The 12,364-nt window shown below is 45.0% G+C and overlaps 1 long non-coding RNA gene across 11 annotated transcripts in view; it reads right to left on the bottom strand.

Moving 5' to 3' along the window:
* LOC129052730 (uncharacterized) overlaps positions 1-12,364 on the bottom strand; it is a 154,468-nt gene that overhangs the window by 106,970 nt on the left and 35,134 nt on the right. For 9 of the 11 annotated variants that reach the window (XR_010139511.1, XR_010139514.1, XR_010139520.1 and 6 more), the window contains 2 exons: positions 11,926-12,009; positions 11,425-11,511 (listed from right to left, as the gene is read on the bottom strand). The exons of 1 other annotated variant lie outside the window; for it this stretch is intronic. This is a non-coding gene — a long non-coding RNA (uncharacterized LOC129052730). The remainder of the gene's footprint in view (positions 1-11,424; positions 11,512-11,925; positions 12,010-12,364) is intronic. One more of the 11 variants, XR_010139517.1, reaches the window with a different exon arrangement.

Raw genomic sequence — 12,364 nt, 5'->3', positions numbered from 1 at the left:
ATGTTTCCATAGGATATTTTTTCCAGAATGAAATTTGTCTTCAGTAGCTGTTTTTTTTTCCCAAATAGACATTTGTCCTACAAGTTATATGTGTTTTCCCCAAGAAATACCATCCATGTTATTACATCGAATTGTGTATCCTCCTCGAAATTTATGTTTTCACATTGGACTTCTAACTCCAATGTGACTGTATTTGGAAATAAGGTCTTTAGGAGGTAGTTAGGGTTAAATTAGGTTGTAAGAGTGAGGCTCTGATTTAATAGGACTGGTGTCCTTATAAGAAGAGAGAGAGAGACACCAGGAGTGCCTGCACAGAGAGGAAAGGCCATGTGAGGACACAGTGAGAAGGTGCCCATCTGCCAGGCATGGGAAAAGGCTTCAGGAGAAACCCATGCTGCCACACCTTGAACTTGGACTCCTAGCCTCCAGAGCTTGGACAAAATTAATTTCTGTTGCTTAAGCCTCCCAGTCTAGTATTGTGTTATGGCAGCCTGAGCCATCTAATACAGTTCCCTGATGTCATATTTTGCAGTCTGGAGCTGAATCAGCAATAACCTCTCTTTTTTAGGCTGCTTTCTGCTGGTCACCCAAAGGCATGCCCTGCTCACCCCACATGGAACACTAAGGGCTAACTCCACAGAAGCAGAAAGTCTATATTGACCTATGGCTCTTTTTTGTGCTGATGAAAGACTATGCTGTCCTTAATCCGATGTATTTTCCAGCTTGCAGCTCTCCATTACTCTAGCCCTGCAAAACCAGCTCAATAATAAGTGTCCTGTTTCCATTAATGCAACCCTGGGGTTGTGCCAAAAAGGATGGCAGAATCGTGGAGATCTCCAGAGTGCAGAGAGGTGGCTTGGGTCTCTTTGCCTGGGTAATCATATTAAGGGAAGGGGTCACATCCGAGGGTTCTCCTCTCCAGGTCCCTTTCAACCTGAGTATGGCTCCCGAGACACAGGTGCGTGTTTCGAGTTTAGATCCTGTCCACTAGAGGGCTTCCAATGGTGACGGTCACAGCAGCGGAGAAGAGGCACCGTACACATTCAAACGGCAGACTCTAGATAAACTTATTGATTCCAGGTGAGCTTAGTGAGAAGTGCCAGTCAAAACCGCCCAGAAAAGCCAGAGCCCAAGACTGGTTGGTAGAGACCACATTTGAAAGAGCTACTTGATCTTTAGCCTCCAGCATCACATTCTCCAGCTCCTGCCTCCACCCAAACCCACCTCCAACACATTGTCTGATGGATTCCATTCCTTCTACACAGCTAAACACTAAAGGTCCTTTTATTCTCTTCTTATCTCCATTAAATTTGTTCTCAACAACAAAAATAATCAAAAATTAATTCATACTGAAATTCAAACAACTGATAACAACAAATAATGTTACTCTCTTTCTCCCTCCCCCATTTCCTTTTTTTTTTCACCCATTTGTTTGAAAGAATCTTATATTAAAGAAATAAATATCTACAGTGTGGAATTTCCAGGATTAGCTAATTGGGGGAGGGATGATTAGCAGGTGGCGAGACATCAGCTGTATGCCTCTCTCTCCCCATCCTGCACCTAGGAAATTAGAGGAGTAAACTTGTATTACGTGGCATTGAACTGGTACCCAGTACAGATTCTTCAGTACTGAAGAAGGCATGAAATACTCTTCCCAGTACCCAAGTCAGCACAAGGCATTTAATAGAGTGAAAACTCTGTGAAAATCAGATTCACCATGTGTAGTAGAAGGAATAACACCGCCCTCCCATACCCGACCAGAAGTCCACGTTCTGATCCCCAGAACCTGTAAATATGCTACCTTACATCACAGCGATGAGATGACCCTGGGTGATCCAGGTCGGCCCAACACAATCACAAGGGTCCTTGTAAGAGGAAGGCAGGAGGGTCAGAGTCAGACAGAATTGCAAGGCCATGCTGCTGGTTTTGAGGCTGGATTAGGAGCCAAGAAATTCAGGTGGCTTCCAGAAGCTGGAAAGGGCAAGGGACTGGATTCTCCTCCAGAGTGTCCAGAAGGAATACAGTCCCGCTAATACCTTGAGTTTAGCTCAGCAAAGCCCATTTCAGACTTCTGACCCCCGGAATTGAAAGAGAATCCATTTGTATTATTTAAGCCACTAAATTCGTGGCAACTTGTTACAGCAGCAATAGGAAATTAACACGCCATGGTCCAAGCCACTGTCATGTGGATGCAGAATTTTTCAATCAGCCCAGAGCTGACCCTTAGATATCCCAGTACAGCGAAGAGTTGATCTTTCAAGATCCAGCTCAGATGCCACCAGCATCATCAGCCTTCTCTGCTTCAACAGGAGGAAGTTATCTCCCATTCCTCCTGGCCAAAGAAAAGAGGACCAACATGCATGGAGCATAAAAACACACCATAGTAGCCTCTTCAGAAATGCTCATTCCATCCCACCACTGCCTGAAGGATATCGCTGTCTGTATTGCACAGGTGTGGAAATAAGCTCAGAGAGGTTACGCAGGTCCAGAAGGCACAGTTAGGGAATGATGCCATTGGAAGTCCACTCATTCTCTCCTGTTCCTCACCTCCGGCTCTCTCCGGAGCACCCTAGCCACCTGTGGCATCTGTCACTTCCACCTCAGCTCTAAGGACAGTCATGCATCACTTAACAATGGGGATACACTCTGAGAAATGCGTCGTTAGGAGATTTCATCATTGTACAAGCATCATAGATTACACTTCCACAAACCCTAAATGGTCTGGCCTACTACACATCGAAGCTATATGGTGTAGCCTATTGCTCCTAGGCTACAAACCTGCAGAGCATGTGACTGCTCTGAATGCTGTAGGCAGTTGTAAGATGATGGTAAGTATTTGTGTATCTAGATATATCTAAACAGAGAAAGGGGATAGTAAAAACACACTATCATGATCTTATGGGATCAAGATACACAGCCTGTCATTGACGAAATATTATTATGCTGTGCATAACTCTATTTGTGTCTACTTCTTGCCTTGAAATGGTAGGTCCTTGAGGGTTCATGCTTGCTTCAACTTGACTCTCCCCAACCCTGGCATCTAGTAGATGCTCACCAGATATCTGTGAAAAGAAAGGGGGTGATAAGCAGAAGGAGCGGGGAAGAAGGAAAGGATAGATGGAGACAGACAGGAAGGAAGGAGAGAGGGAGGGAGGGAGGGGGAAAGGGAAAAGGGAAGAAAGGACAGAATCAAAAGAAGCTTTGGGCATACCCCTTCTTGTCCGTTGTGGCATTTCTCTGGCCTGGCACCGTCATTTAGTGCTTAGTACCCACCAATTCTGGCGGGTATGGCCAGTGCTCACCAGTATCCACGTGCTCTTCAGGGACACACAGCTAGACTATATTTTCCTGTTGTGGCCATGACACTGAGTTCTGCCAGCAGCATGTGAGCAGAAATGATACATGCCACTTCTCTCTCTCTTTTTTTTTGTGACACGGAGTGTTGCTCTCGTCTCCCAGGCTAGAGTGCAATGGTGTGATCTCGGCTCACTGCAACCTCTGCCTCCCAGGTTCAAGCGATTCTCCTGCCTCAGCCTCCTGAGTAGCTGGGATTACAGGCGCCTGCCACCACACCTGGCTAATTTTTTTGTATTTTTAGTAGAGACAGGGTTTCACTATGTTGGCCAGGCTGGTCTTGAACTCCTGACCTCAGGCGATCCGCCCACCCCGGCCTCCCAAAGTGCTGGGATTACAGGCATGAGCCACCATGCCTGGCCGATACATGCCACTTCTAAGTCTGACCCATACAAACCCCTCATGATCCTTACACTTTTTCTCCAGCGAAACTGAGATGTCTCTGAGGACTTGCAGATGGGAGGAGCCAGGACATATAGTAGAAGGAGCCTGGGTTCCTGAGGGACTCTGTGGAACAGAGCCCCTGCCTAGCCACACTGGTCTGTGATGAGAGCAAGAAATAACACTTTATTGCAGGAAGCCACCAAAATCTGGAGGGGGTTCACCACAGCAATTTACTGGCCCTCTCTGAGCCTCAGTTTTAGGATTAGTAAATGAAGGTGATCACGTGATACCTAGGATGCCTTGTCAGTAAAAATTCTGCAGGTCTCTGACTTTCTCCAGAATTTAATCCCAGGTCTTAGGCAACAAAGAAAAACCAAGCGCATTCATCCACCAAGCAGGCTCTTAGTGTTATGTGTGTTACTCTCTGAACAGATCCATTTCTTTTAATAATAGAACAGCAGATCCATCCTTAACTGGCTCATTTTCGAAACAGGGTTTCGATTGACTGGGCCTCAGAGCATTTGAGTTCCATAACGTAAAATCAGTCAGCAATTGACTGAATTTAACTAATTTCCACTTGTGAGATGGCTCCTGATTTAAGGGCCCTTTCTTATCATTTTCTCCATCACCCAGCTTCTTGCCAGCTGTATACCTACATGAATATTCTACATCTTCCAACAGAGCGGGCTCTCCAGGGGACCATCCACCCGGAAGGAACAAACACACATGTCTTGATTTCCTCTGTATGGGAAGTTTGGGGCATACCCAGAGGGAACGGCAACTCTTTCCCCAGGCTAAACCTTTTCATCCACAGTAATGAAATCTTTCTGAGTTCCCAGGATATTGACTACAAGGGAGACCCACCAGAGCAGGAAAGAGAATAAAGGTGGGTTTTGTTTGTTTGATGATGATTGATCTTCCTAATGATCTCCATTTCCCTGCTTGCTCTCTACAGTTTACTCTCAACACATCAGCCAGGGTGCTGCTGTTAAAACACAAGTCAGAACATGTTGCGCCTCTGCTCATAGAAGTCCAAAGAATTATCTTACTCTAAGTAAAACTAAAGTCCTGGCCAGGCGCGGTGGCTCACGTCTGTAATCCCAGCACTGTGGAAGGCCGAGGCGGGCGGATCATGAGGCCAGGAGTTCAAGACCAGCCTGACCAATATGGTGAAACCCCATCTCTAGTAGAAATACAAAAACTAGCCAGGCGTGGTGGCGCGTGCCTGTAGTCCCAACTACTCTGGAGACTGAGGGAGGAGAATTGCTTAAACCCAGGAGGCAAAGGTTGCAGTGAGCCAAGACCGCACCACTGCACTCCAGCCTGGGTGACAGAACGAGATTCCGTCTAAAAAACAAACAAACAAACAAAAACAAACAAACAAACAAAAAAACCTAAAGTCCTTGCAAAGGCACCCAAAGCCATACATTTTCTTGTCCAACCATATTTCCTTCTTGTCTCTCACTGCTCCCTCCATCCCTGCCACAGTTACCTCCTAGCTATGGCGAATCTGACTCCCAACTCAGGGCCTTTGCATTTGTTCTTTCTTCTTCCTGGAATGCTTTTCTCAAGATTATCTTCACATCCTCCCACACTTCCTTCAACCCTTTGTTCTAGTAGCAAGGTCTTCCCTAAAATCCGTATTTGTCATTGCACACTCTCCATCAATGACATTGCCGTTTCCCCTTCCCTGATTTTATTTTTCTCTGTTGTCTTGGCCACCTTATTATTTATGCTCCAGCAGACCTATAACCAGTTATATTGCATTGTCTGCCCACTCCCTCCTGAATGTAAGCCCCCTGAGTAAGTGCTACTGTTCTTTGCTGCCATTCTCCCGGCACCTAGCAGATGGGCTGACACACGGTGAGTGCTCGATAAATATTTGTTGAATTGAATTGAAATTTTGTCCTGCCCTTGTATTTAGCAAATGATATTCTAGGCTCCTTGTAATTACCATACTATATTATGTGCCTTGGACAGGTGTTAATTTTTGTTATTTTTATTGGGTTGGTGCAAAAGTAATTGTGGTTTTGCCATCGATTTTATTGGCAAAATCTACTATTACTTTTGCACCAACCTAATATGGTAATTCTTCTGTAATTCCAGTTGTATCACTGTCACTCAAGGGTAGAAAATGGAATGGCTCTTTGAAAAGCCAGCTTGGGGAGCAAGACGAGTGTGGTGGGAGTTCCTGAATCACTGGGACCCCTTTCGCTTAGCACTGGAGATACTTGGATCATAGCAGAGGTTTCTAACCTAAGATGCATGGACCCCCAAGCTTCAGAGGACCTGGAAGCACCCAGCCAGGACTTTAGTTTTACTTGGAGTAAGATAATTATTTGGACCACCTGAAATCATAGGAAAAAAGATCTCTGTGTGTGTGTGTGTGCGTGTGTGTGTGTGTTAAACATAGATGTATGCTCACTCATTCTTCTCACAATATCTACTAGTGCCAACTCCTTCCTGGGCTCTTGAGCTACAAAAGAAACCCTGTGTAGCTTACATTCTAATGAGAAAAGAAACACTGAACGAATATATATTTCTGTAAATAATAAAACCAAGAGGCTAAAGAATGTCCAGGCTGGCAGGCAGCTTTTTCAGGTAACATGAAACGGAAGCTCTCTTTGAGAAGATGGAATAGGAACAGAGATTCGAATTAAGTAAGGGAATAAACAGTGCAACTAGGAGGCAGAAGGAAGAGCAAATGCAAAGACCCTGAGATGAGAACATTTTGGCAGGTGCAGGAAATAGGAAGAAGTCCAGCGGGGCTGGAGCACAGACAGCCACGGAGAGAACGGCAGGAGAGGAGGGCAGAGAGATTAAGCAGAAGGCAGGTAGCTCCTTGCAGAGCAATGTGTGGACTTTGCATTTGGATTTAATTGCCAGGATGATAGAAGTCCTGCGGAGGGGTTGTGAGTAAAGGTGTAACTTGATCTGCCTTGTGCTTTAAAGGGCTCTCTCAAACTGCTGTGTGCGGAACAGACTGCAGGGGGCAACGTGGAGCAGGCAGATAACTGGGAGCAAGGCGGTGATCCACGGGAGACGGCTAGCCTGGACCAAGCAGTTGGCAATGGATAAGCTGAGACATAGGGCTGCTTGCTAATTGAATGTAGATGTATGGGCATTTAGCTGGAGAAATTCTTCATCGGACACCTGTTTCTCCTGACTGTCTGGCATGCATTCCTGCTTCTTCTGGTGAAAGCATCTCTGCTTCACTTTTAGAACTATGCTGCCGCAATGGACGCAGTATGCATTGAACTGTTCTTCAGAGTTCCCAAACTTCCCCTGGTTGAGGAGTCAGCCCTGGACCTCAGCTAGGTCAGTGAGGCTCTCTTCCCTGGAAAACTGTCTCTTCAGTAGAGCGACATAGGTCTTAAAATGGAAACGTTCACCCTGACAGTTGTCCCCTGAAGGGGCTGCCCATGAGTTCTGCTAGCCAGACCCTGAGGCTGCTTTGATCCTTTCCTTTTCACAAAGAGTCAGTCCATAGCCCCAGGTCAACCCTGTGGCCATTGATGTATCAGAAGCACTGTTTTAAGGTCCATGTGATGTAGGAAAATGCTATCAGACTGGGATTCAGGAAACCTGGGTCCTAGACTTGGTTCTGACACTGACTAGCCACAAGATTTTGACAAATATCTTCTCTTCTAATCCTCCACTTTTTTTTTTTTTTTTTTTTTTTTTAGGTGGAGTCTCACTCTGTCACCCAGGCTGGAGTGCAGTGGTGCAATCTCGGCTCACTGCAACCTCAGCCACCCAGGTTCAAGCGATTCTTCCACCTCAGCCTCCCAAGTAGCTGAGATTACAGGAGCCCACCACCATGCCTGGCTTTTTTTTTTTTTTTTTTTTTTTCTTTGTATTTTTGTAGAGACAGGGTTTCACCATGTTGGCCAGGCTAGTCTCGAACTCCTGACCTCAGGTGATCTGCCCACATCAGCCTCCCAAAGTGCTGGGATTACAGGCGTGAGCCACTGTGCCCAGCCAATCCTCTACTTTTAATTTCCTCACCCCTTGCAAAAAAACAGAGGAGTCAGAGATGTGACCTACTGTATGCTCCTATGCCATATCCATGCACATGGCATAGAACATTATAACCTGTAAAATATCCATCTCTCCCACCGGCCTGGAGATGGACATTCACAGAGAAATAGTTGCTGAGTCTCTTTCATGTGACAGGCACAATGCAATGTTCCAGGATGATTACCTGTGTCTACTCCAGCTCAGCACCAATGCTCAATAAATGTTTTCAAACAAATGATTTGATTTCAGAGTTCCTTTAGAAACTAATTAACACGTTGAATGCATACTATAAGGTGATTCCAAATTGTTGTTATGAGAATTATCTCTTTAGAGATTCCTCTCCAGTTCCTACAGTCTATGAATCTATGAGTCGCTTATATGAAAGGTTAGCAATAATGGATTTTGTCTTCTGAAAATCACAGCTGCTCACTGGATGCTTCTCTTGAAGTGACACCATCAGCAGGTTATTTTGACCCACTCATTAAGACTTCCTTAAAGACAAGGATTAGTAGATAATTCACCTGTCTAGAAAAACAGGTGCTAACTTCCACTTTATGGCTAGGCTGGGGGGTGGGGGGTGGAAATAAAAGCAACCGTTTCCATAGCAACAAAAATGCACAATTTAAAGAACATAGTGTCTTGCTTAAATCTATTTATAAAGAATGTGTAGGAAATACAATTAAAGAAACTAACAGCAGATGAAGTACTTGGGCTCTGGCTTAATTGTCCGTCTTCCATCATTTAGTACTTAAGAAAAATGGGTTGCTAAAAGATGGAGGGGTCAGCGGCACAAGAGGTGGCACAAAGAGGAGGATGTGACTTTCCTGCATCTCTCAGAGAGCCAAGCCCCTTCACAGCCCCTACATTCCCAACCCCAAAGTAGCAGCTCCCAATGCCCCAGCCTAGCCCTGTTCAGACACTTTTCAAGGCCAGCATGAGGTGTGGGCTAGTAGGTCACCACCTTAGAGACCTGATTTAATTGTCCCCTGTGGCTCACTAGACTGCAAAAACCTTTACTGTTGACCTGAAATTTTCACCAGGAGATTCCTAAAGGTGCATTTATAAGCCCTGCTTCATTTCCAGAATTCATCATGTTACCTGGATGCTTTACCAGGACTCTAAACTGAAATCCAAAGTCAGCTCCTCTTCCTGAACAGCTGACTTCTGTCCCTTTACCCCTTCCGGCATTCAGGACCGATACCTCTCACATTCTTCAATCTTGCCCACTTTTTCTTCTCAATTGTCTCTGCAGCCTTTCAACTGTCACAACCCAGGACTACACAAAATGCAGTAGAGATGGTCTCATTCAGGTCTTCCGAGGGAATTTTTTTTTTTTTTTTTTTGAGATGGAGTCTCGCTCTTGTTGCTCAGGCTGGAGTGCAATCAATGGTGCGATCTCGCCTCACTGCAACCTCTACCTCCCGAGTTCAAGTGATTCTCCTGCCTCAGCCTCCGGACTAGCTGGGATTATAGGCATGCGCCACCTTGCCCACCAAATTTTTTGTATTTCTAGTAGAGACGGGGTTTCACAATGTTGGCCAGGCTGGTCTCAAACTCCTGACCTCAGGTGATCCATCTGCCTTGGCCTCCCAAAGTGCTGGGATTACAGGTGTGAGCCACCATGCCTGGCCCTGAGGGACATTTTTTGGCTCCCTTCCTGGGCCTCATTGCTCTCCCACCAGACACTCTTGTCCTGGGCTCCAGACTCTGCAGGATTCCCAAGGGTCTAAGGCCAGTCTGCTAAGCAAAACTTTGACCCTGTGTACTCTTGAACTCCTCGAGGGTAAGATGCTGAATTAGCCACGTGCTGGTGTTGTACCTTGGACAGTTCCATATGATGAGCTCAGCTTTCAACCATTCTGCAGGAGCTGTGGTTCTGCAGCTCCCTGACCAGGGACAGCTTCATCCTGCACAGGACCATGCATGCGGGGTGCGCTCAATCGTCAGTGGTAACTGCTGAACTCCTTCCATCATTCTCACATGCTCCATAGCAACCACAAACACTTGTCTAACCTGGAAAGAGGAAAAGGCCACCCCGGAATAGTCATGCTTCTCTCTCACTGAAGTGAACCAGATATGGCCACATGCAATCAGATGGACTCCTAAACAGAACAAAATGTTACTCTCCTTGTCTCATGGGTTGACATACCCAACACTAAAAAATAAAGAAAAAAATTATAAATACAGCAGTCTCCCCTTATCCATCCGTGGTTTTGATTTTTGAGGTTTTTAGTTACCCTCAGTCAACTTCAATCTGAAAATATTAAATGGGAAATTCCAGAAATATACAATTTTTTTCTTTTTTGTTGTTTTTGTTTTTTTCGAGACGGAGTCTTGCTCTGTCGCTCAGGCTGGAGTGCAGTGGTGCGATCTCAGCACCTGCCACCAAGCCCGACTACTTTTTTTTTTTTTTTTTAGTAGAGATGGGGTTTTGCCATGTTGGTCAGGCTGGTCTCGAACTCCTGACCTCATGATCCATTCACCTCGGCCTCCCAAAGTGCTGGGATTACAGGTGTGAGCCACTGTGCCTGGCCAAAATATACAATTTGTACGTTTTAAATTGTACATTGCTCTGAGTAGCATGAAGAAATCGCCACTCGGTCCTGACCTGATGTGGATCCTCCCTTTGTCCAGCGTATCCACGCTGCAGGTGTTACCGGCCCCAGAGTCACTTAGTAGTCATCTCAGTGATCAATTCAACTCTTGAGGTTTTATAGTGCTTATGTTCAAGTAATCCTATTTTACTTAATTTTTGCTTCACTACTAATAATTATTAGTTATTCTGTTAATGTCTTACTGTGCCTAGTTTATATATAAAACTTTGTCAAAAGTGTGAATATACAGGAAAAACATAGGACAGTATGTATAGGGCTCAGTATTATCAGCAGTTTCAGGCATCTGCTGAGGGTCTTAAAATGCATCTGCCACAGATAAGGGAGAACACTCTAAAAACACAAGAGAAAAACAGTGCCTTGTCCTTTTCTCCAGCACCCTCTTTCCAGAAAGAATCTAATCAGAAGAGTCTTGAATCTTTCTTTCTGCAATGGCTAAGGCTCTGCGATCACAGGTGCTCCTTCTCCTGCCCCAGGCCCATCTGTCTTCCTTTCCTTCCTCAAACAAGCCAGGTACATTCCTTTGGGACACGCCACTCCCTCTATCTGAATCTCCCTGACCTAAATCATTACTTGTTTGGTTCTTTTTTTTTTTTTTTTAGAGGGAATTTCGCTCTGTCACCCAGGCTGCAGTGCGGTGGCATGATCTTGGCTCACTGCAACCTCAGCCTCCCAGGTTCAGACAATTTTCCTGCTTCACCCTCCCGAGTAGCTGGGATTACAGGTACCCACCACCAAGCTCAGCTAATTTTTTTTTTTTTCGTAGAGACGGGTTTCACCATATTGACCAGGCTGGTCTTGAACTCCTGACCTCAGGTGATCCTCCTGCCTCAGCTTCCCAAAGTGCTGGGATTACAGGCATGAGCCACTGTGCCTAGCCACTTGTTTGGTTCTTACCAACCAGTCCCCAGCTCAGAGAAGTCTTCCTGGACCCTGTTGAAAGTAGCCTCTCCCACCAGCCAAGTCTTCGATTTGTTCTATTTCCTCCAAGACATCTATCACTGTCTGCAATTATTTTGTTCACTTAGGGTTCTACTTACTTATTTCTACTTACTTATTTCCACCACCAGCATATAAATTCGTTGAAACAGACACGCTGTCTGTATTGTTCCCCTCTGTATCCCCAGGCTCCAAACAATGCCTGGCATAGAGTAGAAATTCAATAAATATGCATTGCATGAATGACTGCTTGCAGGAATTAATGAATGGTGCTGGTAATACAGCCTCATGGTTAGAACTACAGGCTTCAAAACCTGACATCTTTGAGTATGAATTCTGGATTGAACATTTAGTAGTTACCTGAACACAGGCAAGTCAGTGAACTGCTCAAAGTCTCATTTTCTTCCTTTGTAAAACAGGGTCAAATATAGCATTTATCTTGTAAGGTGGTTATGAGAATTCAATGAGAACAACACTGGCCAAGCATTAAGCACAGTGGCTGGCACATAACCTCAGCAAATGGGCATTACAATTATCCTCCTATTTTCCCCTATTCTGTAATACTCTTCCTACTATTGCCAATTAATGGAAACTACAATTCTTTTTTCTATCTTACCTATAGAAAGTCTTCCTGAGGAGACTCTGGTCTAATTGATTATTTCTCTATTGCCATATTGAAGTTCCATCTGCTTGCAAATTACTGTAGAATAAGAATAGAATGACAATTTAATGAACATCTACTATGCTCAGGCATTTGATTTATACTGCATTATCTCTTTCACCCACATGGAACTCTGCCAGGGGGAGGAGCAGACAGTGGCAATTGTGCCGTGATATCTGTTTGAAATGCTTGTTCTTCAGTGCTGTAAAGAAATAGCACTTGAACATAAATCTCGGCAAGGCTATTTTTATACTTTCTGCAGAAAGGGTACACTCACCAGCAGTTTTGCCATGAGAGTACGCTGAACAAAGGAGACAGGGTCATTTATAACCTGACGCTTCCACCTTACTGCTGTGTCTGGTTTCTACTGGCTGGAATGGGACCTCACATTCTG

This window comes from Pongo abelii, chromosome 23, assembly GCF_028885655.2.
Source record: "Pongo abelii isolate AG06213 chromosome 23, NHGRI_mPonAbe1-v2.0_pri, whole genome shotgun sequence".
NCBI lineage: Eukaryota > Metazoa > Chordata > Mammalia > Primates > Hominidae > Pongo > Pongo abelii.
Note: the sequence above shows the minus strand (reverse complement) of the source record. Positions and strands in the feature narration are given on the sequence as shown.